The sequence below is a fragment of the Acomys minous genome (assembly GCF_964271855.1).
Source record: "Acomys minous genome assembly, chromosome: 5".
In the NCBI taxonomy this organism is placed as follows: domain Eukaryota; kingdom Metazoa; phylum Chordata; class Mammalia; order Rodentia; family Muridae; genus Acomys; species Acomys minous.
Genome location: NC_140494.1, coordinates 27,689,585 through 27,713,682, shown reverse-complemented (window position 1 = coordinate 27,713,682; position 24,098 = coordinate 27,689,585). Strand labels below are relative to the sequence as shown.

General features: G+C 44.7%; 1 long non-coding RNA gene across 2 annotated transcripts in view; it reads left to right on the top strand.

Moving 5' to 3' along the window:
- The window catches only part of LOC311597365, a 28,284-nt gene extending 10,053 nt beyond the window's left edge, over positions 1 to 18,231 (top strand). For both annotated transcript variants that reach the window (XR_014779203.1, XR_014779204.1), the window contains exons 2-4: positions 3,481 to 3,823; positions 7,974 to 8,087; positions 18,189 to 18,231. This is a non-coding gene — a long non-coding RNA (uncharacterized lncRNA). The remainder of the gene's footprint in view (positions 1 to 3,480; positions 3,824 to 7,973; positions 8,088 to 18,188) is intronic.
- The last annotated feature ends 5,867 nt before the right edge of the window (positions 18,232 to 24,098 follow it).

The window sequence follows — 24,098 nt, the reverse complement described above, 5'->3', positions numbered from 1 at the left end:
GGGTGAGATCCCCTCTTTTTGTCCTAGAGCTTTCAGGCATGCTGTTACATTACTGGTATGAAATATCTCCATTATGGGGTACTTAGTGCTATGAACTTGCCTCTTAGAGCCACCTTCATTGTGTCACATAAGTTTGGATAGGCTGTGTACTCATTTTCATTTGATTCCAGAAAGTTTTAAATTTCCTTCTTAATTTCTGCCTTGAACCATTTTTCGTTCAGTAGTGAGTTGTTCACTTTCCATGAGTGTGTAAACCTTCTGTTGTTGATATCCAGGTTTGATCACTGATGGTGTGATAAGATACATCAGGTTATTTCAATTTCCTTGTATCTGTTGAGACTTGCTTTCAGGTTATTTCAATTTTCTTGTATCTGTTGAGACTTGCTTTGAGTCTGAGTATGTGGTCAGCGTTGAAGAAAGCTTCATGAGGTGCTGAGAAGAAGGTATATTCTTTTATGTTTGAGCAAAATACTCTGTAAATATATTTTTAGGTCCATTTGGTTTATGGCATCAGTTCACTCTCGAATTTCTTTGTTTATTTTTTTTTTCTGGATGACCTGTATATTGGTCATAGTGGGGTATTGAAATTAAGCACCATCAGGTTGTGAGGGGTAATGTATGATTTAAGCTGTAAGTGGTGTTTGTTCTATAAAGTCGGCACCGTTGTGTTTGGTGCTTAGATGTTAAGAACTGCAATATCCTCTTGGTGGATTTTTCCTTTAATGAATATTTAGTATCTTTCTGTACCTCTTCTGATTAGTTTTGGCTTGAAGTCTATTTTGTTAGATATTAAAACAGCTGCACTAGCTTGCTTCTTCTGACCATTTTCTTGGAATAGATTTTTCTATCATTTTATCCTGAGGGGTTGTGTATCCTTGATGTTAAGGTGTGTTTCCTGGATGCAGCTAAGATGTGGCTCCTGTTGTCACATCCATTCTGCTAGTCTGCGTCTTTTTATTGAGAGCATTGATGTTGGGGATATTAAGGATCAGTACTTACTGATTCCTGTTATTTTGTTGTTGTGGGATGTGTGTGGGTGGGTGTGTTTTCCGCTCTTTTGATTTGTTGGTCTGGAATGATTCATTCCTTGTGTTTTTTGAGTATTGCCAGCCTCTTTGGGTTGAATTTTTAATTCTAGTGCCTTGTGTAGGGCTAGATTTGTAGGCAGATACAACTTAAATTTGGTTTTATAATGGAATGTCATTTTTTCTCCATCTATTGTGATTAGAAGTTTTGCTGGATATAGTAGTCTAAGTGGCAGCTGTGGTCTCTTAGAGTTGGTATGACATCTGTCCAGGCTTTTCTGTCTTTTAGAGTCTTGGCTTTTTGAAACAGGATTTTTCTGTGTAGTTGTGCCTTTCCTGGAACTTGCTCTGTAGACTAGGCTGGTCTTGAACTCAGAGCTGTGCCTGCTCTGCCTCCTGAGTGCTGGGATTACAGGCACGCACCACCACATTCTGCTGAGTAGTCAGGTGTTACCCTAATAGGTCTGTCTTTATATGTTACTTGGTCTTTTCCCTTTGCTGCTTTTAATAGCCTTTCTTTGTTTTATGCATTCAGTGTTTTGATTATTATGTGCTGAGATGATTTCTTCTTGGGTCCAGTCTACCACGTGCTTGGTGTGCTCCCTGTACTTTAGGTGACCACACTCTCTATTGTATTAGGTTAAGTGTTGGACTCCATGCTTACTTCCTGAAACAGATTGAGAAAATTCAGAGGCTCCATCTTTGTTTTTATTAGATGCAGCCCAGCATTTAAGTCACACCTGGTTGTGGAGGGCTAAAGGCAGCTGGGACAGGTGATATTTCTTAAACCAGGAAACCTGACACAAGGCTTGGGTGGCAAAGATGAGCCTGTATTTGGATCATCACACGCACACTGTCCAGTGCTGACACACCGGTAGAGTAGCAAAGGACTCCCACAGTGCTTCGGCACAGTACATAGGAACTTTGGCAGATCACTCAGGAGGCTTTTTAAATGTAGAAAACACAATCTACTTTGGGTTTATTTCCTTTGTGTTTATAGTCATGTGATGAGCTTTCTTGGTAGCATCTCCAATGGTTGGTTTAAGGATTGACCTTGAGTGATCACTTAGAGTTGTGTTCTGGATGCTGTTAGAGTGGAGTGTGAACTGCTGAGGTAAGCAGGCAGGATTGACACAAAAGTCTCTATCTTGTGTGGTCATAATTAGAAAGCTGAAAAAAAATCTAGCATTTGGGAGCTGAGACAAGAAGATCATGAGTTCAGCTACAGAAAGACAGAAAGCCTGGTTTTTGTGAGCTGGGAGGGTGCTGCTGTTGCTGCAGGCAGCAGCGATGATGGCAATCTGGTTCATGGAGTTGTCTATTGTGCCTCAGCTCTCTTGTTGGGCCCGGATGCAGGTTCCATTTTCTGTCTTATATTAATGAAAAAAATGGAAAAAAGGGAGGCAAGAAGTGGAAATTCAGATGTGAAGACTAAGTCACATGTCCTCTTCTCTCCCAGAGCTGCCTGCTGCCAGTGCCTCAGAGGCAGAGCCACTTGTCAAAATAACCAGGGTCAGGCATAGATAGAGCCTTCTTGAAAGGCTGCCTTCACGTGGAGGATGAGAAATGTGAAAGACATTTTTAGGAGTGTGCATCCCTTTGATACTGAATCAGAGATCTGCACTTGTTTATTGGGGTCTGCACTTGTCCTTGCACACTTGCTCCCCTCACACTGGCCATGCAACCTGGGGCCTCCGGCGTACTAGGCAAGTACGCTGCTCTTGAACTGCCCCAGCCTTCAGCAGACATTTTAAATCATGATCGTCTCATTAAAGGGAGAGCTGGCCCCCTGTGCCCTTACATCCAAGCATCCCAAGGATATCTGCTTGGGAGGACTGATGCTGCCCATTGTGCTCTGGAATGCTATCTGGCCATGGACTGCTGGGTGATTACTTTTGCAGGTGGGAAATTTTGACTTGAAGTTTAAAAGAGAGAAGCCCAATCAATGATGAGAGGCCACAATAATCTCTCCTAAGAGTCAGGGCTCAATTTGATCTCACTTGTGCTCTTTAAACACACTGCAAGACTCTCCAAAGCCTTGCTCTGAGCCATGTACCCGTCAACTTCAAAGTCTCACAGAAAGCATCTGCCCTGTGGGGTGGAGGTAGGACAGGCAGGAAGGACGCACAGCACCCCACCACCACATCTAAAGTTAAATTTTAGAGTTCCCAACCTCAAATGTCAGTATTTTCAAAAGCCTTTCTTTCATATTATGTGTGATGTATGCCAGCAAGTTCCCTCTAACTGTTAATAGCTTTGAGAAATACCATTTTATTTCTTTTTTGAATTAACTTTTAATACTATTATATGAAGTAGTGGATTTAATTTCATATATACATATTATTTTCTCCTCTTACACCCACACTCCCCACCTGTGTCCTTGACCCACCTCTTGCTAGTTCCTTTTCTTTAGAAATACTGCTTTTGATAGATTTAAATATATATATCCTTGCAGGGTGGTGGCGGCACATGCCTTGAATGCCAGCACTCTGGAGGCAGAGGCAAGCAGATTTCTGAGTTCGAGGACAGCCTGGTCTACAGAGAAAGTTCCAGACAGCCAGTGAAAGGACTAGTGACCCTGACTCCATCTTGGGCCTGTCCTCCATCTGACACACCCAGGCCTTCAGTTCTGGGAGAACAAAGAGACCGTCTATTAACCAAGGACAGACAGATGTTCCCAGTCCCAACGTGAATTGCTGTTGCTGACACTGCACACTGCTGACTCCTAGTCTTTGTCACATCCTGCTGGCTCCTGCCTTGTTAAAAATAATGAGTCCTTCTGGTACTGACCAGTCCAGGTATGACTGCCTCCTTCCTGTACACGCCTTTCTGCTTATGATTTTTGCTTTTAAAATACTATAACAAGCTTGCTCTTGATCGTGGTTTTGCTCCTGGGTTTGAGACCATATTCCTGGCTGCTAGTAACTGTTGCCTGGAAAATAAACGTTTTGCTCCACTCCAGGGTGTCCTTGGTATTTTGTTTGCAGGATTCTAGACCCAACACAGAGATACACAGGAAAACCCTGTCTCAACAAAACAAAACAAAACAAAACAAAACAACTTTACCAGTCCATCAAGGGATTATTTTTTAATTACTTAATATAAACTTGAAAAACACTAGGCCGAGCTCACCAGGATAAATGAGGAATGAAGGTGAGAGGAACACATTTCTGAACTCTTCCCAGCATAACTATCTGCTTTACTGCCTCAGTGGTTGGATAATCTGCCAGCACTTGGAAGTTCTGGGAGAGCTGGCTGAGGGTAGCTGCTTCACTGGTGTTGTTTCTGGGAAGCCCATGGTGTGTGTGTGTGTGTGTGTGTGTGTGTGTGTGTGTGTGTGTGTATGTGAGTGAATACGTATGAATGTATGTGAACGTGTGTGTGTGTGTGTGTGAGTCAGTGTGTGAGCATGTGTGTGGTATGTGTGTGTGAATGTGTATGCATGTGTGTGAGCATTGTGTGAATGTGTGTGTGTGTGTGTGTGTGTGTGTGTGTGTGTGGAGAGAGAGAGAGAGAGAGAGAGAGAGAGGCCAACTTCTAATATCTTTGCTGTTGCTGTCTGCCTTAGTAGTTGAGACAGGACCTCTCACTGAACTCATTGGCTAGACTGACTGGCCAGTGAGCTGCTACAATCTCTCTCTCTCTCCATCCTCCTCTGTGCCTCCTCAGTACTATGATTACAGACATGCACACTCTCCCGGCTTTTTTGTGGGATCTAGGAATACAGACTCAAGGCTTTATGTTTGCATAGCAAGCACTTCTTCCTACATTTTGCATGCTTTTCACTGGCAGGAGTTAAGCATCAAGCATTAGCCCTGTGACCTTGCTTATATACTTACTCTAACTTTGTTTTGCTTGGATTTCTGAGGTCAGTCAAAGCAAATAAATGTACAGTTTTGAGATGGCTATATAAACTAAAACACGTGTGTGTGTGTGTGTGTGTGTGTGTGTGTGTGTGTGTGTGTGTGTGTGTGAAACTGCAATTGCCTAAAGGAAAACTAGCTAATGCTATGAATAGAAGGGGTTTCTTGAAAGTGTAAGAAAAAATCTTTAGGACCATCTGTCCCATCTAAACACAAATGCATAGTACATTGGCAAAAAACAGATATTATGTGAAAACTCTGCGCTTTGTCTAATATAAACATTCAGTTTTTGTTCATTAGGTAGTAGACATGGTATAACAAAGTAAACATCTTTGATTTTAAATAAATTTTATGTATAAAAATTTCAATATATATATATGAATATAATGATTAGTTACAGCTATGTAAAGCATTAGGCAAACATTTGGAAGATGATATGAAACAAAGTTTTGAATTAAAAAACTTTCATTATTTGCTTTATTGTATTGGGGGGGGCAGTTTGAGAACAATCTGGAGGAGTCTGTCTCCTCCTTCCACTAGGTAGATCCCCATGAGGGATAACACTCAGGTTGTCAGGCTTGGTGGCCAGTGTGCCAACCCATTGAGCTACCTCACTAGCCCTTAAACACAAATTCAAAAATCACACTGGTTATCTGACTTCTCCTCTTCTGTGTCTCAGTTTCTTAATCTTTGAAATGGAACAGATACCTATGCTTTGGAAGTGTGAAGGCGCTTATTCTATTAAGTACTTAAAATACTTCTTGATCGGAAGTCTAGACTTCATACTCTTACTGGACCCTTTCTGTTCAGGGGACACTAGCATGCTCCCTGACAGGGAAGAAGCCAGGCACCCATGAGAAGAGGAAGCAGCAAGAAGCCTCCTTATCTGCCACTCAGTTCTGTCAAGAACAGAAAACTGCTTTAGTAAATAAAGTCTTCATCCTCTAAGTGTCCCTGTTTTTAAAAAAATCACACTGATACTAGTTTCCCATTAAAGATCTTTTAACTGTTGAAAAGGTTGTTTATATTTTATGACAGAGAGGGGAAAATGATCTTCACTAAAAGGAATGAAAACCATTAAGATTATGTTGTTGTTGGGTTGAGTCTTTGAAATGCTTTTTTTTGCTTCATTTTAATTTTGAGATAGGGCTTTACTATATAGCCCAGGAGAATTTAAAGCTTGTCATTCTCCTGCCTCAGGCTTCCAAATGCTAAGATTATAGACATGTAGCCACATGCCTAGCAAAAATAAGTTTCTATGTGTTTTTTTCCTCCTTTATTAATTTATTCTTGTTACATCTCAATGGTTATCCCATCCCTTGTATCCTCCCATTCTTCCCTCCCTCCCAATTTCCTCTTATTCCCCTCCCCTATGACTGTTCCTGAGGGGGATTACCTCCCCCTGTATATGATTATAGGGTATCAAGTCTCTTCTTGGTAACCTGCTGTCCTTCCTCTGAGTGCCACCAGGTCTCCCCGTCCAGGGGACATAGTCAAAGGTGAGGCACCAGAGTATGTGAGAAAGTAATATCCCACTCTCCACCCTACTGTGGAGAGTGTTCTGTCCATTGGCTAGATCTGGGTAGGGGTTTAAGGTTTACCGCCTGTATTGTCCTTGGCTAGTGCCTTAGTTAGAGCGGGACCCCTGTGCCCAAATCTGCCTATCATAATGTTTTACTTGTAGGCTTCTAGGACCCTCTGGATCCTTCTACTTTGCCATTCTCCCATGATTCTCTCATCTAGAGTCCCACTAGAATGTCCTCCCCTCTGTCTCAGTTTCCTGGTAAGTGAAGTCTTTCGTGGGACCTGCCCCTTGGGCTAATATGCAGATATAAGTGAGTATATACCATTTGAGTCTTTCTGCTTCTGGGTTAACTCACTCATTATGATCATTTCTAGCTCAATCCATTTATCCACAAATTTCTGGAATTCCTTGTTTTTAATAGCTGAATAATACTCCATAGTGTATATGTACCACAGTTTCTTTATCCATTCTTCTATTGAGGGACACTTAGGCTGTTTCCATGTTCTGGCTATTATGAATAAGGCTGCTATGAACATGGTTGAGCAAATTTTCTATGTGTTTTTAATTAGATAATTAAATTTAATTTAAATTCTTTTTGAGAATTTCATACATGAGTACTGTATGCACAGCATTTCCAACCCTCCCTTTTCCTCTTCATATCCTCTCATGTCCCTCACTCCGTCTCATTATCTCTTCTTTTTTATTATTGTTACACACACACACACACACACACACACACACACACACACACACACATTCTACTGACTCCATTTACGTGTGTGTGTGTGTGTGTGTGTGTGTGTGTGTGTTAGTGTTTAGGGCTGACTGCTGGGCCGGGATGACCTACCAGAAGCCTTATCCCTGGAGAAGACTGATTCTCCCTCTCAGCAGTCATTGGTTGCCTGTAGCTCTTCGTTGTGAGGTAGGACATTATGGATTTCCTTCATCCATGCTGGCGCATTGACTGGCAAGGTTATTGTGCCGCCCTTGTGTAGGCTGCTGTATTGTTGATCTCTCATGGGTACAGCGTCTATCATATCTAGAAGACACTAAATTGCAGCAGGCATCCTGGTTTTTGGCTGCTGTAATTTTTTCCACCCCTCCTTCAAGATGTTCCGACTAGTGCTGGGCTCCCCATGATCGTTGATTTAGTCTCTGTGTTTTGATCAGCTGTGGATCTCTGAAGTAGCCATTGTCTGCTGCAAAATAAAGAAGATTATTTGCTGGGGGGAGGGGGAAGCTACACTTATCTGTGGCTAAAATATTGTACTTAGAGTACAGTAAGAACCTACATTGATTTAGGACATTTTCAGCTGTAAGGGTCCTCTTGCACCTATATCTTCTTCAGACAGGGCAGTCAGCTAGCTTTGCAGCACCAAGAAAGAATCCCTACCTAATCCCTGGACAGGGCGTCGAGTCCAACTAAACAGCTAATTGGTTATCCCCAAGATAAAAGTGCCACTATTCCACCTTTGGGAGTAACTGGCTGTGCTGGTCATTGTTATGGATTCTCGGCTTTGCAGCTGGGTAGGACCATTGACTACTTCTTTCTTTTGGCAGCTGGCGGAGCATCTTCTTGTGAGGAACAGACGAAGTCCTGAGTGAACGAGTATTGTTGATATGATCACGTCATGTCAAGGATTCCAATGCCTGAGACCCCTGGAGATGGCAAAGGTGAGGCTCAGAGGATTGACAAAGCCTTCTTCTGGTCCAAGTATGAGTGTTTACAAACAATTGAGCAGTGTGTGTGAAAACCACCCACGTCCACTTCCTCCTTAAAGATGACGGCAGCCTGAGACCCCCCCCTCCTGCAGAAGTGGCCCCCTACAGAGGCTGACCCTACAGAGACTGCCCCCTACAGATATCGCCCCCCCCCCACAGAGGCCGATTCTACCAAGACAAGTTAACTCATCCTCCTGCTTCTGCACATAATACAGTCACTGCTGCAGCATGTGCTCACATGTGCTTCACCAGAGTGAAGCCCATCTAAGTCTCGTGTTTCCAGATGTGTGTCTGTTGTTTCTTTAGTACCCATCATCTCTTCATTCCTGAGTTGTCCCAGTCAGATTCTAAGAGTCCAGTACAAAGTAAATTCAAGGAGACTGGCCAGGTCATGAAGTTCAGTGGGTCTCTCAGCATCCACCAGAGCACAGAGATGACGTGGGACTGAGCAGGAGCAGAGGGACAGGACCAAGCAGATGGTCCAGCCTATCCTCTCAGCTGTGGAGTCATCATTGTCAAATGGAGGACCAGCAATAGCTACTCTTATGTGTCAATGTGTTGCTTTAAAATACTCGGATATTTAAACAAATGCTTGGTAGAGTTTGGTAAATGTTTGAAAAGTCTTCATGTCGCTAGGAAGGGAGGGGATTTTTCAGGACATGACTCATTTAAATGGACTTTAAATAAAGCAGTTTGCCTCCTACAACAAAAGCAAATCTTGTCCAGTCAGCTGAAGACCTTAAGAGAAAAAAAGACAGGTGCCCAGAGGCAGATGAGGGTTGCTCCCAAGGTTGCCTTTAGCTCTGAGCTATGGTACCCACTCTCCCCGGGATTGTTAGCCTGCCTCTCAGATATCAGACATGCCATTCTCCGTAATTGCATAAGCCATTTTTTTTCAGAATAGCACTTCCTCTTTTTCCCCTTTTAAAAAATGTATAATATGTAATATATTTATGATATATTTATAAACACACATACTTCTGTCTTCTGATGTTGGCTTGAACCCAGTCAATGCCTTACATATACTAGGCAAGGGCTCTACCAGTGAGAGGCATTCCAGCTACAAACAATAGAATTCTGTTGTGTGTGCATGTATGTACACTACATATACTTACATGCACACACATGCACTCACACATGCACTCACACATGCATGCACGCATGCATTAATGCATCTCTCTCTCTCTCTCTCTCTCTCTCTCTCTCTCTCTCTCTCACACACACACACACACACACACACACACACACACACACACTTTGTTGGAGAAAGCTGACTAACACCAAGCCCAACAGACCAACTGAAGAAAGAGAAAGGGTCCAAGTTTGGTTTCTCGAAGGCTGACAGCAATTAGGTGGAAACTTAAGAAGTAGAGATATTTTTCCTTGTGGGTGCAGCTTCAAGCAGTGTATTCCTCCATCAGTTTGTACAGAGTAAGTGCCCAAGAGGAGAGTGTGTGTGAGCTCATAAGCAGAGGTCTGGAAAGAAAAGACAGCCAGAGTTAAAGAAATCTAGAAGGGAAGGCATAGAGGTATGACAAAACTCTGGCCAACTTTAGATTAGGTTAACTACCATCATGGAAGGTATATACAAAAATAAAGTAGGGGAAAAAAAAGGGCCAGGTGGCATTATCAACTTCTGTCATTGGCCACCGTACCTCTGACATGAGCCTATGGGAAAAGTAAGCCATGGTGGCAGAGATGAGGGACACACAGGCCACTTCTCAAACTGATATGGTTAATGCCATCTTGTTCAATGGCAGTGGCCCAGATACTCCTTGACAAGACTAACAAGGCTCATTGTGACAGGCAGACTGTACAAGCCTCTCTCTTTCCCGGAAGTGCCCATCATGCATTGCCACAGAGGTATTAGAGTAACTGCCTTTCAGTTAGCGCTGCTCTCTGATGGCTCTGAATGCATGACCTACAGGCAAGAAATTCCACATGGCATGATGTCCTTTGGGGAGCTGCCCCAGCAAAGGACGCATAGGATAGGCCTGGAATAAGCAACGCAGTGACTGGGTTTCATGCCACCCCACCCTGAAGCTTCTCTCTGATCTCTGCTCAAGCCCATACTCGGGGCACTGGACTTTGCATGGAATGCTCAACCCACTGGGGTGGCCCTGCGGCCATGTCTGCCTAGCACGGACTCTTCTGAGCAGCAGTCTTTGCTCTCAAGCATGCCAACAGGACAGTGCAATTCTTATCAAGTCCACGACGATCTCTTTTTAGCTTTTTCTTGTGTCTTAGCTTGTGTCTGTTGCTACAAGGGAATACCTGAGACTGAGTGACTTAAAGAGAAAAAAAAATAGAGCCAGTAAGATGGCTCAGAGGATAGAACACTTGCCATGGAAGTCTAAAGACCTGAGTTCAATCCCCAGGACTCATATAAAGATGGAAAGCGAAAACCACAAAGTTGTACACTGACTTCCGCATGAGGTGTGTCTAACCCCAAAGGTGTATAGAATAGAACATCTTACAAGACAATGATTCAGGAGGCCGAGGAGCTCAAGGTGAAGAGATTGTACCTAGTGAGGGTCTTATTGCTCGTGGGGATTCTGCAGATTCTTAAAAGTCTTAGGGTAACAGATGCAAGCGAGAGCAAGCAAGCCTAAGAGAGTGCGCTATTAAAATGCAGCTACTGCCTCCACTGCACATTAGTCCCTGACTCTGAATAGACTAAATCACTTGAAGGGCCTGTGATCTACTCACTCCACAATGACTTGGTCCCCTACCATCAACAAAATGACTTTGGAGACTAACTTCCTAACACATCAAATTTGGGGGACACTTTCAAACCATAACTTCACCCCTTTCCCTGTGGTAAGTATGTCTGCACAGTGTACTTCAGAGCTTTGCTTGCCCCGTAGGCCTCATCACTCCTTGAGCGCTGTTCACAGACATGGCCACTTCCTCTGAAGGGACAGCCTTTTAGGCCAGCCCCACAGTTGCCCTTCCTCAGGTGACACTGGCCTCCTGTGAGCTGGTTGGAGTGTGCTTAGCCACAAAGTAAGACAACTGGGTGCAGTCAGAGGCTACAGAGCGTGAAGACACATGGAAATGTTTATGCCCATTGAAAAGGTTGATTTGCAAAGTAGTACCAGACTTTCTCATTACTAAAGAAAAAAAAAAACAACGTAATTCTTGTGCTTTCACTGTTAAAATATTCTGGAAGTTGAGCAGGAAAACTAAATTGAAGATAAATCTAAGTTAATTACAGATGCGAAACTTTAAGTGTAAGGACCCGCCCCCATTTCCTTTACTCAAGTTTGTGTTCTATGGATTTGACAGACTTTTCTTGCTTATTATACGGAATTTGCTTTTAATGTTTCAGCTAAACTCAAGAACAGAAAAGCAAAGATGGTCTCTCGTTTGGATGAAGCATCCTTTCTGGCTGAGCTATTTCCTTTTGGATTAAAGAGAGCAGCTGGCACACTTCTTATCTTCTGTTTCAACCCCTTTTCCTTCCTCTGACTTCCTAGTACGCTGTGCATGTGTGCGCTGTGTCTGCTGCTGCTTCATTTGTCACCTTGCAGGCCCTGAGAAGCATCTAGGTGAAGGTGGCCCTTGGTGTGTCAGTGATAACTGAGGGGGCGGAGGAGACCTACCCTGAATGTGGGCAGAGCCTTCTCATAGCCTGGGGCCCCAGATAGAATAAAATGGGGGAAAAGAGAGGGATCCTGGTAGCACAGACATTCTCTCCCTGCTTTCTGCTGCCGTGAGATGAGTCCCCAGCATGCCCTACAGGCTTGTGTGGGCTAAAACTGCTGAAAAGGTGAGCCGAAGCAAACCTTTCTTCTTTTAGGTTGTTTCCTCAAGTATTTTGTCACAGTGATGGAAAGACTGCCCCACAAAGCTAGATCCAGAAGACAGCCTCAGCCACCTCACCACTGCACCACTGGCCACCCCGCCATCCCACCACCGGCCACCCTTCCACCTTGTCACCCATTATTTGAGAGCCATGAGAACAGCCCAGCCGTACTGACTCCCAGAAGTCACCTGGCTCCTCACGATGCTAGCAATGAGCATGGAGGGAACGGCCCTGACTTCTGTTTCTTCAGTAGGAAATAAGCCAGTGAAACTGGGTAAAAATAACTTTTGAAGCAAGGTCATAGGCCTCTACCTAAGACCTTTCCGCTGTCTTCTCACAGGCCTGCTTCTCTCCCTGGGAAGCCGAGAGTCACCATTTTCGAGGCAGGCATCTTCGCTTGCCAGTCCCCCTCTTTAATCACCAGCCTCCTCAGGCTTTGCGTTCCAGCAACGCTAACATCTTCCATCCCCCATCTTCTGTCTCCTCTTCCTCCTCTCCCTCCCCACCTGATCTCCCTTCGTTTCAGTATACAGAACAGAAGAAACAATGGCTCCTACACACCAGGCAAGCTCTCCACACCCACACTGCCTTTCCTTCTCCTGACATTAAACATCACCACACTATTTTTGCAGTCTTCCTTATTTTCTCAATATCTCCTTCAATCTCTAGTGTCCTTCTTTAAAAAAATCACACCCCACACTATATACATACTACACACAAACACCCCACACTACACACACCCCACACTACACAGAGAGAGAGGGGGGGGGACGGAGGGAAGGAGGAAGGGAGGGAGGGAGGGAGGGAGAGAGAGAGAGAGAGAGAGAGACAGACAGACAGACAGACAGACAGACAGATCTCTCCTTTTACCAGCTAGATTCCAGAGATGAGACTTGGGTTGTGGACCTAGGAGGAAGAGCTCTTCCTGTCCATTGTCTTGCTGGCCCCTCCAGGTGCTTTCTGAGGAGCTGTTCCTTCCTAAAGATATATTTTAATTATCTCCATGCTTTTTTCTTTTCTCTTCTTTAATTTCAGTCATTATCATAATGCTTCCTTGGTCTCAAGCTTGTTGACACAAGTGAAATGATACGTGTTTGGTGGGTAAGACACTGGCAGGAGCCACCTGCAGCCTCACGGGTCCCTTCTGTTTCGCAGGGCTGTCATCCTGCCACTCCGCCTCCATCACAGTCACAGTGCATGTGAGTAAATGAGGAGAGACACTACTTCATGGGGGAATGGAGTCCGTTGTGATTTTCATGCAGGTGCTTACTGTCAAAACTAAGCACTTCAGTGAGTGAACAAATAGCTATCTTCTAACAAACAAGAATCCGGAGGCACAGACTGTGCTAATTCCTTTTGAGCTGCGACAGTAAAGGCTGTTTCCCTTTTGGCTAGAACACACCCCAGAACACGCACAGGAAACCTCTCGGGATGTAATCTATACCGAGCTGTTTATATCTGCCTGTTTACCTACCCTCCAGACCGTAAGAAGCCAAAGGTCTGGCACTGCCTCCTCACCTCTTTGCTCCTAGGTCCTGATACTGTTGAAACATGATCAATGTTTAGGATGTTAAGTTTTGGCCTGTGATTTATGTAAATCTCCGGTTCTTCACACCAGAGCTTTGTGGAAGTCAAGTGCAGGCTTAGCAACAGCAGGGAGATGTAGACTGTAGTACATTACAGCTCCAACATCTGCACTTCAGGACATAGGAAACAAAGCTATAAATGCTCTGACAACTGTAATTAGGTGAACCGACTAGCCACTCACCCTCAGAGAGCTGCATGCCAAGGGCTCTGCACACGAGTCTGTATGCTTACAATGTGCATTGCAACTAGGAATGGGAAATGTCTTGGTGGCCCTTAGAAGGCCCTGGGATTGACTCTTCCTGCCCTAAAAGATCACAATCGGATGAGTTTTATCTGTCATTGCTCTCTTTCTCTGTATGTATGTCTGTGTGATGTGCGTAAACATGCACTTGATCCCTTTGTGTGTAAAAACAGAAGTGTTCACATGCCATGGTGCACTTGTGCAGCTTGTTTTAGCCTTTGCCTTTTGCCTTGTTTGAGACAGTCTCTTGTTGGCCATGGCATACGCCAGACTAGTTGCCCACCCCTCATTAGCTTCAGGGGAATTCTCCTGTCTCCACCTCTCATCTCATTGGAGCTCTAGTGTGCTTGATTGCTTTACCCACCGAAGTGCCCTGCCCCCTCCCCTCCCCCCCCCCCCCCGCCCGCCATTTTCCCTGTAATAGTCATTCCTTGCATTGGGCAAGAATTAAACTGATCATGTGCTTTTTAAAAATGTATTTCACAGCATAGAGGAACTGATTTGGTTTCGTAAGTATATAAAAACTATTCTACTAGGGTATTGAGGCTCACACTTGTAATCCCAGTACTTGGGTGATCAAAGCAGGAGGATTTCTAGAATAGGGCCAATTTAGGCTACATGGCAAATTCAAGGACAGCCGGGAGATGGAAGGACACCCTGTCTCTGAACTCCCCCCTAAACCATATACCCCAGACAGAATCAAATATAAAGCTACTCAAGCCCCATTTGTTTCATTAGTAAACTTCTAAGATCTATTTTGAATGCCTATGCCTTTTGATTTTATTTTCCCAGGTAAGAATAGTTTTTCAAGCATTCTTAAAAGCCGTGTTTTTTTAATTTTACCCTGTGGCGCCATCATTTAAGGCCATGTCTTTGCCTACATCAGGCTCCCATTCTTTCTCTGTACAACTATGTGCATGGAGGCTCTGCTGGAATTTTCCATTTGTTTCTCCCCATGCAGAGCTATTTTATTTTTATGCATTTCTCTGTGCTCGGTCCTTTTTGTCCTCTTGCTTTCTTACTGGGCTTGGCAAATGATGCACTTGCAGGAAGTGAGAGTATTCGTTGATCTCCCTTGCTGGTTCCTGTCTCCTGGATGCCACCAGCAGCAGCCAAGTTCCCTCGAGGCCCAGGTCCCCAGTCCCACAAGCTCTTCTGCCGTAGCTTTCTTCCTGGCCTTAGAAACTCCTTTTATTCTTGTTGCTTCTTCAAGACTGGGAGTCGGGCCTGGGCATAAACCTCAGTGGTAACGAATCCTTAGGTTCAATCGCCATCTCTCTCTGTCTCTTTCTGTCTCTGTCTCTCTTTGTCTCTCTCTGTCTCTCTGTCTCTGTCTCTGTCTCTCTCTGTCTCTCTCTGTCTCTGTCTCTCTGTCTCTGTCTCTGTCTCTCTCTGTCTCTCTGTCTCTCTGCCTCTCTCCGTGTCTCTCTCTCTCTCTCTCTCTCTCTCTCTCTCTCTCTCTCTCTCTCTCTCTCTCACACACACACACACACACACACACACACACACCAGGCAAATAAAGAAAAGTTCATAAGTAGCAATGGCTTCTTACAGGGATCCTTGGCCCCTCCCCGTCTTTGCTGTTCTTTGTAACTGCACCTGGCGTGTTGGAGTAGCTCCTATACTGAACACACCTTGGCTCTATTGTTTGAGTATGCCTGCTGTTCTCTGCTCAAACCTCAATGATATGGAGAGGTTGGGAGTAAATAAGAAACAGTCCCTTCTGCTTTGGAGGTGATGTGGCCCTGGAGGTGAGGGAAGCCAGCTGCTGTGCACATAGCTGGAAAGCAGAAGAATCCTAGAGGCCGAGGCGCCTGGAGAGAACAAGTCTTGGAGACATCCTATGATTCGCCCCTCAGCAGTACAAGGCCACACCTTGTCTGTGCTGGCTTTGAGCTACAGCCTCATGTTCCATGAGCTACAAAGTAAGTCTGAAGAATGGAATAACAAAGCAATGTAGAGGGGAAATCTACTTCTGCCCGGTGAACAGAGATGTGTTATTTTTAAGTTTTATTTATTTTTGAGAATGGAAAGAAATGAACAGTTAGGAAAGCAACTACTGTTCTTTCAAAGAGAAAAGAATTTTTTAAAAGTCCCCACAAATGTAAAAGTTAACATAAATTGAGAACAAAATGCTCTTATTTTTCTGTTTTGCTAGCACTGGTATGTACATAGTCCATTTTGATGCCCTGTTCCTAAGAAACTTCTATGGTAGGGACTAGCAAAAGTGCTCACGACTGAGTTTCAGTGTAACAGGGTGGCACTGAACTCATTTTAGAGAGTGTGGTCTAGTAATGAGGGCTGAGGTTTATGTCCAGTTCCCTTGATGGGCCACAAGCATCTCCCAGGGTCTCCTCTCCCTGGCTCTGAGACCCCAGCCTCATGGCCTAAGTCCAGGTTCGAGCTTTCCTTCTGCCCTGACCCTGAAGACTGATGAGCTCCTCCCCTTCTGACACTTGGTCCCTGCCTGGTGCTTCTGCCGTGCACCTGGTGTTGCTCCCCCAGGGTTCTGTACAATACCCTCAAGCCTCCATTGTGGGCAATGTCAAGCCCCCTCAGAAATCATCCTGTATAATTAATTTAATGAATGGTCCCTGGATGGAACCCAGGGACAGTCACACATTAGGTAGGTCGTTTATCACTGAGTGATATTTCCAGCCCCAATCCTGATTTAAAAAATAACTTATTTGACTCATTTTAAGATGGGCTCAAAAGAATCTATGACATGAGGTAAGGTGGGGTCAGCTCTCCTTGGCTATAGATATTGTAGCTGCTGACAGAATATGAGGCTTTGTGGACTTGCCTTCCTCTCTCCAACTCTACTCATCCCCCCTCTGCTCCCTTCACCTCTCCTAATCCAACTGTACTCCAATCTACCTGTTCTTTAGTGGTGCTCAGACAGGAGTGGGAGGGAGACACAAGAAAATGAAAGGAGGAAGACTGACCTCTAGAATTGTTTCTCAGTGAAAGTAGGCGTGAATTTAGATAGAAAAAAAGGTTAGTTTGGTTTCATTGGTTTTGTTTTTTATTTTTAGTTAAGCTTAGCTTAGTTACTTTGCTGCTGTTATGATAAATTGCCATGACCAAGACAATTTATGGGTAGAGGGATTTATTTATTTGGGCTTATGGTCCTAAAGGGCTAAGAGTTCATCAGGCCAGGTCGCAGATAATAGCAACAGGGACAGCTGCGAGCTTACCTCTGGAACCACAACAGGAGGAAGGGACATAGAATTAGAGCTGGATCTCCAAACTGTCCCCAGGGACACGGTTCCTCTAGAAAGGCTGTGCCTTCTAAGTAGCATCACCTAAAGAGCATCACCAGCTGAGGACCAAGTGTTCACATGCGTGAGAACAAGGAGAGTGACTCATTCACACCACTGCAAGGTCTCTGGGGACTTTGTGTGTTGCTCTCAGGACCTCAGTGTTAAGACTGAAGGCAGAGGGAAGACTTATGACCTCTTCCTGGGGGAGCTACATGCATGAGTGATACTGGAATTGGAGGCCACCAACGAAAAGCATAGAATTCTCTGTCTTACCCGTTCCAATCAGGGCAAGGAATTAGTCCACCCCTTGAAAATGAATTCTTTCCGTTGAAGGGCAGTGGAAGGCTGAGGAGGACTCTGGAGGAGTGCTCTCTGATGGTGCGGGCACCAGCCACGAGCCACTGGAGCCTGAGGTCATTCCAAGAGACTCCTAAGTGGGGACACGTGTTCTGAGGACCCACACAGTCACATGATCCCCTGCAGGGGAAGACACTAAAGGCTATGGCTCACAGTGCAGGGCTTCTGTCCTAGCGCTGTGAGAGATAAGATGAGAGCCAGCCCTCAGGCCGGCAGTTAGAAAGGGCCTTGGTGTTACTATTTTTCCTGCTTTGAGGTTAGGTGTGGCCTCTCTGAGTGACATCCCAACCCACCTTCTTGAGCTGGGGTCATCACCTCATAACTGAACATGGGGACATAGTGAAAAATTTGGCAACACTAAAGTGCGTGATAATGCACAAGAGCCAGGAATTAATTTAAAATCAAAGGTGTAACGAACTAGGGATCTTTCTGGCAATGTGTGCCATTGTTGCATCACCGAGCTGCATTGCATGCAGCCTTGGTGCTGAACACGTGATGTGCACTTTGTATCACGAGCAGTATCACACCACACAGTGCCAAGAAGCATTGCCTGAAACACCTCAGGTTTGACACAGTGGTACATTATGAACTGTGGTGTTTTATGGGGCCACACAGTTTCCTGCTCTTACAGAAACATAATGGTTTAATTATAGAAGACTTCAATCATTGCTCAGTACATAATATCAGACTAATGTACCTTTGAATTGTATTGTGTTAGAATGTTTGATTTTAAAAACAATCTTTGAATTGCTCATTTGAGGTTTTTTTTTTTTTATTTTTTATTTTTTATTTCTCAGGGGCTATTGAGGTTGTTTGGTGGGAAAAAGCTCCAAGTCTGACCATCTGAGTTGAAGTCTCACAACCTACATGGTGGAAAGGGAACACTGATCCCCAGAAGTGTCCTCTGATCGTCACAGGTAAGTTGTGGTGCACACACTCCCCTCAAAATAAGTAAATTATGCATACATCTATATTTAAAAATAGAAAGTCTTAAATAAATTTTGGGTTGAGATTAGGCTATGATTTCTAATAATTTGAGAACTGTTCATAAATATACTTCTTTTTGTACTTGTGTGACATGTCGGTCTCTGCTCTGATTGTTTATAAAATCAAAATGTTAATTGCATTGGAAAAACATTGAAGGTGTTCTGTGGCCTGTTGTGTCAACTCTTCAGCCAAGACTTAATTCTTTCTTTTCATTAGTATTCAAATTTGTTTTACTCTTTAATAAAACAGATTACGATAATAGTGCTGCTGCTGCTGCTGCTAATGATGACGATGAGAGACCACATCCCATCTTGTCCAGACTGGCCTCAGACTTTGCCATGTAGCTAAGGATAACCACAGGCTCCTCCTCTCCTGAGTGCTGGAATAGTAAGATTATGTCATTATGCTTAGCTTATGCAATGTTGGGGAATTGAACTGAGCTGTATCCCCAACCCTGATTGCTTAAAAGCCATTTTTATTTGCAAATGCCTGACTTGTATGTCTATTGTATATACATCTACATATGTAAGTTGCATAAACTCTCATAGGTAAAAAAAAAATGGTCTAGAGTGAAAAAATGCAAGAATCCTTGATCTAGAAGACTAAAATAACCTTGTTCTGCCCACATTCCAGAGTGGACAAGGTCAAATGATACAAACAATGACATGTGATGGGTTGGGCACTATTTATATTCAAGATACCATTGCGGTTTTGCCCTTATGTGTCACACAGCCACTAGGTAACCAGGCAGTGTGACTTCTACTGGTCAGCCCCCTGCAGGTATGTCCATAGCAAAGTGCAGTGTAGCCCCTGTAGCCTAATTTGGGTGAAATAAATCACCTAATGAAAGCTATCTGTGGACATAGTGAAGGGCAGCTGGGGGCATAGAGAGATCCACATAAAGATACGGCTGTTGCTGTGCTTACCAAAGGACATAGGGCTTTACATTTATGGCAGTAGCCACCTGGGTTAAAAAAAAACAAACAAACAAGTCAATGTTTGCTTAGGAAAACAGCAAGCGTGTTTTCATTCACATTCTGTTGCTCTTTCCAAGGTCTTCTGATGTCGGCCTAATTCTCTCCACCATGCGTGGGGATCATCATGGCATTGTTACCACTCCTGGTGATGCTTTTGTTTTAGACTCTTTTCCTCAGCAATCTTGTCCACATACTGTAGTGGATGTAAACATGTTTCTGTTTTGATCACAAGCCACTTCTGCTGTCTGACCAGTCCACACTCAAGCTCTCCTAAGCTCTCTTGCACATGCATGCCCCTGCTTCTGAAGTGGTCAGATGTGCCCTTTGCCTTTCCCCTCCCACATGCCCCTCAGCTTTCCTTTGGAGTTCAGACTCTTGCCTCCACAAGACAGTTCCCATGCGCTTCCACTCTCTCTGGGCTCCCTGTTCTATGTGAATGGCCTCATCTTACTCTTCCTAGAATTGTGGAGACTCTCTGATTACTACCAAGTCTATAATCAGCCGGTTGGCTTCTTCTCTTTCTTTCTGTTGACATGTCCATCCTGTATCAGAGATGGAGTCACAGTTTGTGTTTTAGATGTCATCTTGTGCCTTCAGTTTTATACCTCCTATAGCTACCTTGCCTCCTCCTCCCTCTATAGAGAATTGGTCCCAGTAGCATGTAAACATTTTTTTCCCTTTTTCAAAAATTTGTTTATTCACTTACATCATGGTTGCAGCTCCCTCCCCCATCCCATCCCAGTCCCAGCCTCCCTTCCTTTTCCCCACTCTTTCTCCCCTATTCCTCAGAAAAGGGAAGCCCCCTTCACATCCACCCAAGCTCATAAAGTCTCATCAGGAATGAGTGTGTCCTCTTCCCCTGCAGCTTGGCAAGGCAGTTTTGCCAGGGGAAAGGGATAAAAAAAAACAGGCAACAGCATCCATGTCAGAGACAGCTCTGGCTCCTATTACTAGAGGACCAACATGAAGTCTGAGCTGCCCATTGACTACACCTGTGTAGGGGACCTAGGTCCAGTCCACGCACGGTCCTTGGTTGGTGCTTCAGTCTCAGCAAGCCCCTCTGGGCCCTGGTTAGCTTCCTTTGTTGGTCTTTCTGTGGAGTTCCTGTCACCTCCAGGCCCTTTTCTCCTTCCCCCCACTTTTCCACATGACTCCCTACCCATTGCCTAATGTTTGGCTGTGAGTCTCAGCATCGGTTTCAAAGTACTGCTGGGTGAAGACTCTCAGAGGACAACTCCGCCAGGCTCCTGTCTGCAAGCATTGCAGAAGATTGTTAATAGTGTTAGGGATGGGTTTCCTCCCATGGGCTGGGTCTTGGGTAGGGCCAGTCATTGGTTGGACATTCCCTTAATCTCTGCTCTATTTGCTCTATCTTTATCCTTGCACATTTTGAGGCAGGCAAACAGAGTTGAAGGTTTTTTGTGGGTGGGTTAGTGTTTTCTTCCCTCTACTAGGAATCTTGCTAGTTAAGGTGAGTCCTCTCAGTCTCTATGGCCCCTGCTACTGGGAATCTCTGCTAGAGTCCACCTCATATTCTCCCAGAAGCCTCTCCTGAGTTAGGTCTCTAGTTTATCACAGAGATGCCCCCACGGACAGTTTCTTTTTTCTCTATAGGCCTTCTGTCTTCCAGCCCTCACTTCCCCAAGGTCTGAGCTCCACCTTCATATCTCTCTGTGCTCCTTCTCCTGCAGAGGAATCTTTCTCTCTTCTTTAAGGATTTTCTAAAATAACATTTTACTTATTATAATTTATTTACTTTACATCCTGATTGCTATCCTCTACCTCTTATCTTCCCATTCCCACCCTCCCTTCCTCTTCTGTCCTATTCCCCTCCCCTGGACGTCTCATGGGGGCTCCTCCCTCACTGTCTGATGAGCCTATCAGGTACCATCAGGATAGCCTGCATCCCCTTCCTCTGAGTGCTGCAAGGCCGTCCTGCCAAGGGGCAGTGATCAAATCATGGGCACCTGAGTGCATGTCAGAGGTTCAACAGCAGCACCGCTTCTCTTCCCCACAAAGGAAGAATGAGCTGTCCATCAGCTACATCTAAACAGGGGGGTCTAGGTTCTCTGCATGCTTTGTCCTTGGTTGGTACAACAGTTTGTTCAGGCCCCCTGAGTCCAGATGCACTGGCCTTGATGGCCTCCCTGTGGAGCTCCTGACCTCTTTGTGTCATTCCATCCCTCCACTCTTCCATACAACTCTCAGCACTCCACCTAGAGTCTGGCTTTGAGTCTCAGTATCAGTCCTGATCTCCCTCTGGGTGAAATCTCAAAGAAGACATCTATGTTGGGCTAATACCCACTTATAAGTGAGTATATACAATGTGTGTCTTTCTGGCTCTGGGTTACTTCACTCAAGATGATCATTTCTAGTTCCATCCATTTGTATTCCATCGTATGGATGTACCACAGTTTCTTTATCCATTCTTTAGTTGAGGAACATCTAGATTGTTTCCAGATTCTGACTTTTATGAATAAAGCTGCTATGAACATAGTTGAACAAATGTCTTTGTTGTATGGTGGAGCAACTTTCATATGCTCAGGAGCGGTATAGCTGGGTCTTGAGGTAAAACTATTCGCAATTTTCTGACAAAGCACCAGATTGATTTCCAAAGTGGTTGTACAAGTTTGCACTCCCACCAGCAATGGAAGAGTGTTCCCCTTTCTCCGCATCCTAGCCAGCAAAAGGAACATTTGGGTGGATTCAGTGAGCCTCCACATGAACCTGAAGCATCACATAGAAACAGGAACTTCAGGACTCAGATTACAATATGAATATGGAAGCACCTGGCTTTTACCTTGGGGAGACGTTCTTTATTCCTATACTGATATTTCCAAATATCTAGCTTAAATTAGTTTCTTTGCGTCCAGGAGTATTGGTAGGTAGCATTTCCCTAGCATGCGAGAGGCCTTTGGGGGTCAGTACAACAGGAAACAAACACATGGAAATGACAGGAAGAGCATGTGTTACTTCTTGTAATAAAAGAAGTTTTAAAGAAACCTAGAAGTTCTTTATACGAACACACACACACACACACACACACACACACACACACACACACACAGAGTAAAACAAGACAGCTTGAGATATCTCAGTGGGATTCTTTGCATCTGTTTCTGGATGTCAGCTTAAAGTATGGGAGATGAGATTTCCCAAAACAAACAAACAAACAAAGTGAAAGAGAAAAAAATGCAGAAGACAGATAGGGTTGCGGAGGGAGAGAGAGAAGTTGAACCGGTTTTAGTTTCTGAGCTGACTGGGTAACAGGCAAAGGGCGGGCTGGAAGGAAAGGCGCCTGGATGTTTGTGTGTGGTGTTCCACTTGTAAAGTCGGCAGATATTTTTACAGGTACCAGCGAGTTCTTCCTGAATATCTGTTAATGGGGACAGGCTGTGAAGCAGCAATATGAAAGATAAATGCTTTTCTGGAGAGGAATTTTAGTGCAGTGTGGAAAATGAAAAGAGGAAAACAATTAAAGATTGAAAGGAAAATCCAGTCAGGGGCCAACCCACACCTCCTGTCCTAATGAGCTCCCATACCAGGCAGCTGTGGCAGGGGCAGCAGTGGGGCATTCCGTGGGCTCAGGCTCCCTTCTTTCTTCTATACCCTGAGGGTGGCTATCATTTTTGGGGCGCAGAACTCCTTAAAAATACAAAGAGATCACCTACCACAACCCTTTCCTTGCATTCTCCCATGAAAGTGTGCTTTTCCATAATGAGCAGCTAGGATGGCGCATTCTAGTCAGCCCTAGCGGAAGTGGGCTTACAGCCTCATGCTCCTTCCTTCTCAGCTCAGCCTCATTTTCTCTTCTGTCCACCTTTGGCCAAGTCTCTCTCCTGAGATGACTGTTTTTGAAGCCACAAGCTCACCCAAGCCTCAGAGGAAGCCGCCTGAGCCTCAAGGAGTGCCAGAACTCAGTCTTGCTCAGTTGACTTGGGAAGCCCAAATCCTGGTTAACTGGAAAGGTTGGCTACCTTCTTCAACTGAAGTCAGAATGAATTAAGTCATCAGACAACTGGGAGAATGTGGCAAATGACAGTTTTCACTTTTTTCTACTGCGTGGGATATGCCTCACTCGTAGGCAATTAAGTTATACTTTTTTTTCACAGCTCTGGTTTTCCAGTTTTTCTTTTTTACTAAATCTCTTTATAGCTGGATTCCATCCCCCTCCCCGTTCTCCTCCCAGTCTCACCCTCATGTCCTCTCCTTCCATTCCCCCGTCTCCTTCTTCTAGGAGAAGGGTAGGTCCCCAAGCGGTACTCAGCTCACCCTGGTACCTTAAGTTACACCAGGATAAGCACATCCTCTCCCGCTGGCGCCAGACAAGGTAGCTTAGCTAGGGGAAAGGACTTCAGAGGCAGGCAGCAGAGTCAGAGAAAGACAGCCCCTATACCCACTGTTTGGAGATCCACATGTTGACCACACTGCACATGTGCTATATATGTGTAGGGGTCTAGGACTAACTAGCTCATGCATACTCTTTGGTTGTTGGTTCAGTTTCTGGGAGCTCCCATGGGCCCAGGTTAGTTAACTCTAAGTCTTCTTGTGGGGTCCTTGACTCCTCCAGCACCTCTACGCTTCCTCTCACTCTTCCACAGAACTCCCTGAGCTTGGCCTATTTTTTTTTTTTTCTTTTCAAGACAGGGCTTTTCTGTGTAGCCTTGGCGGTTCTGCACTCTTTGTAGACCAGGATGGCCTCAAACTCACAGAGATCTGCTTGCCTCTGCCTCCGGAGTGCTG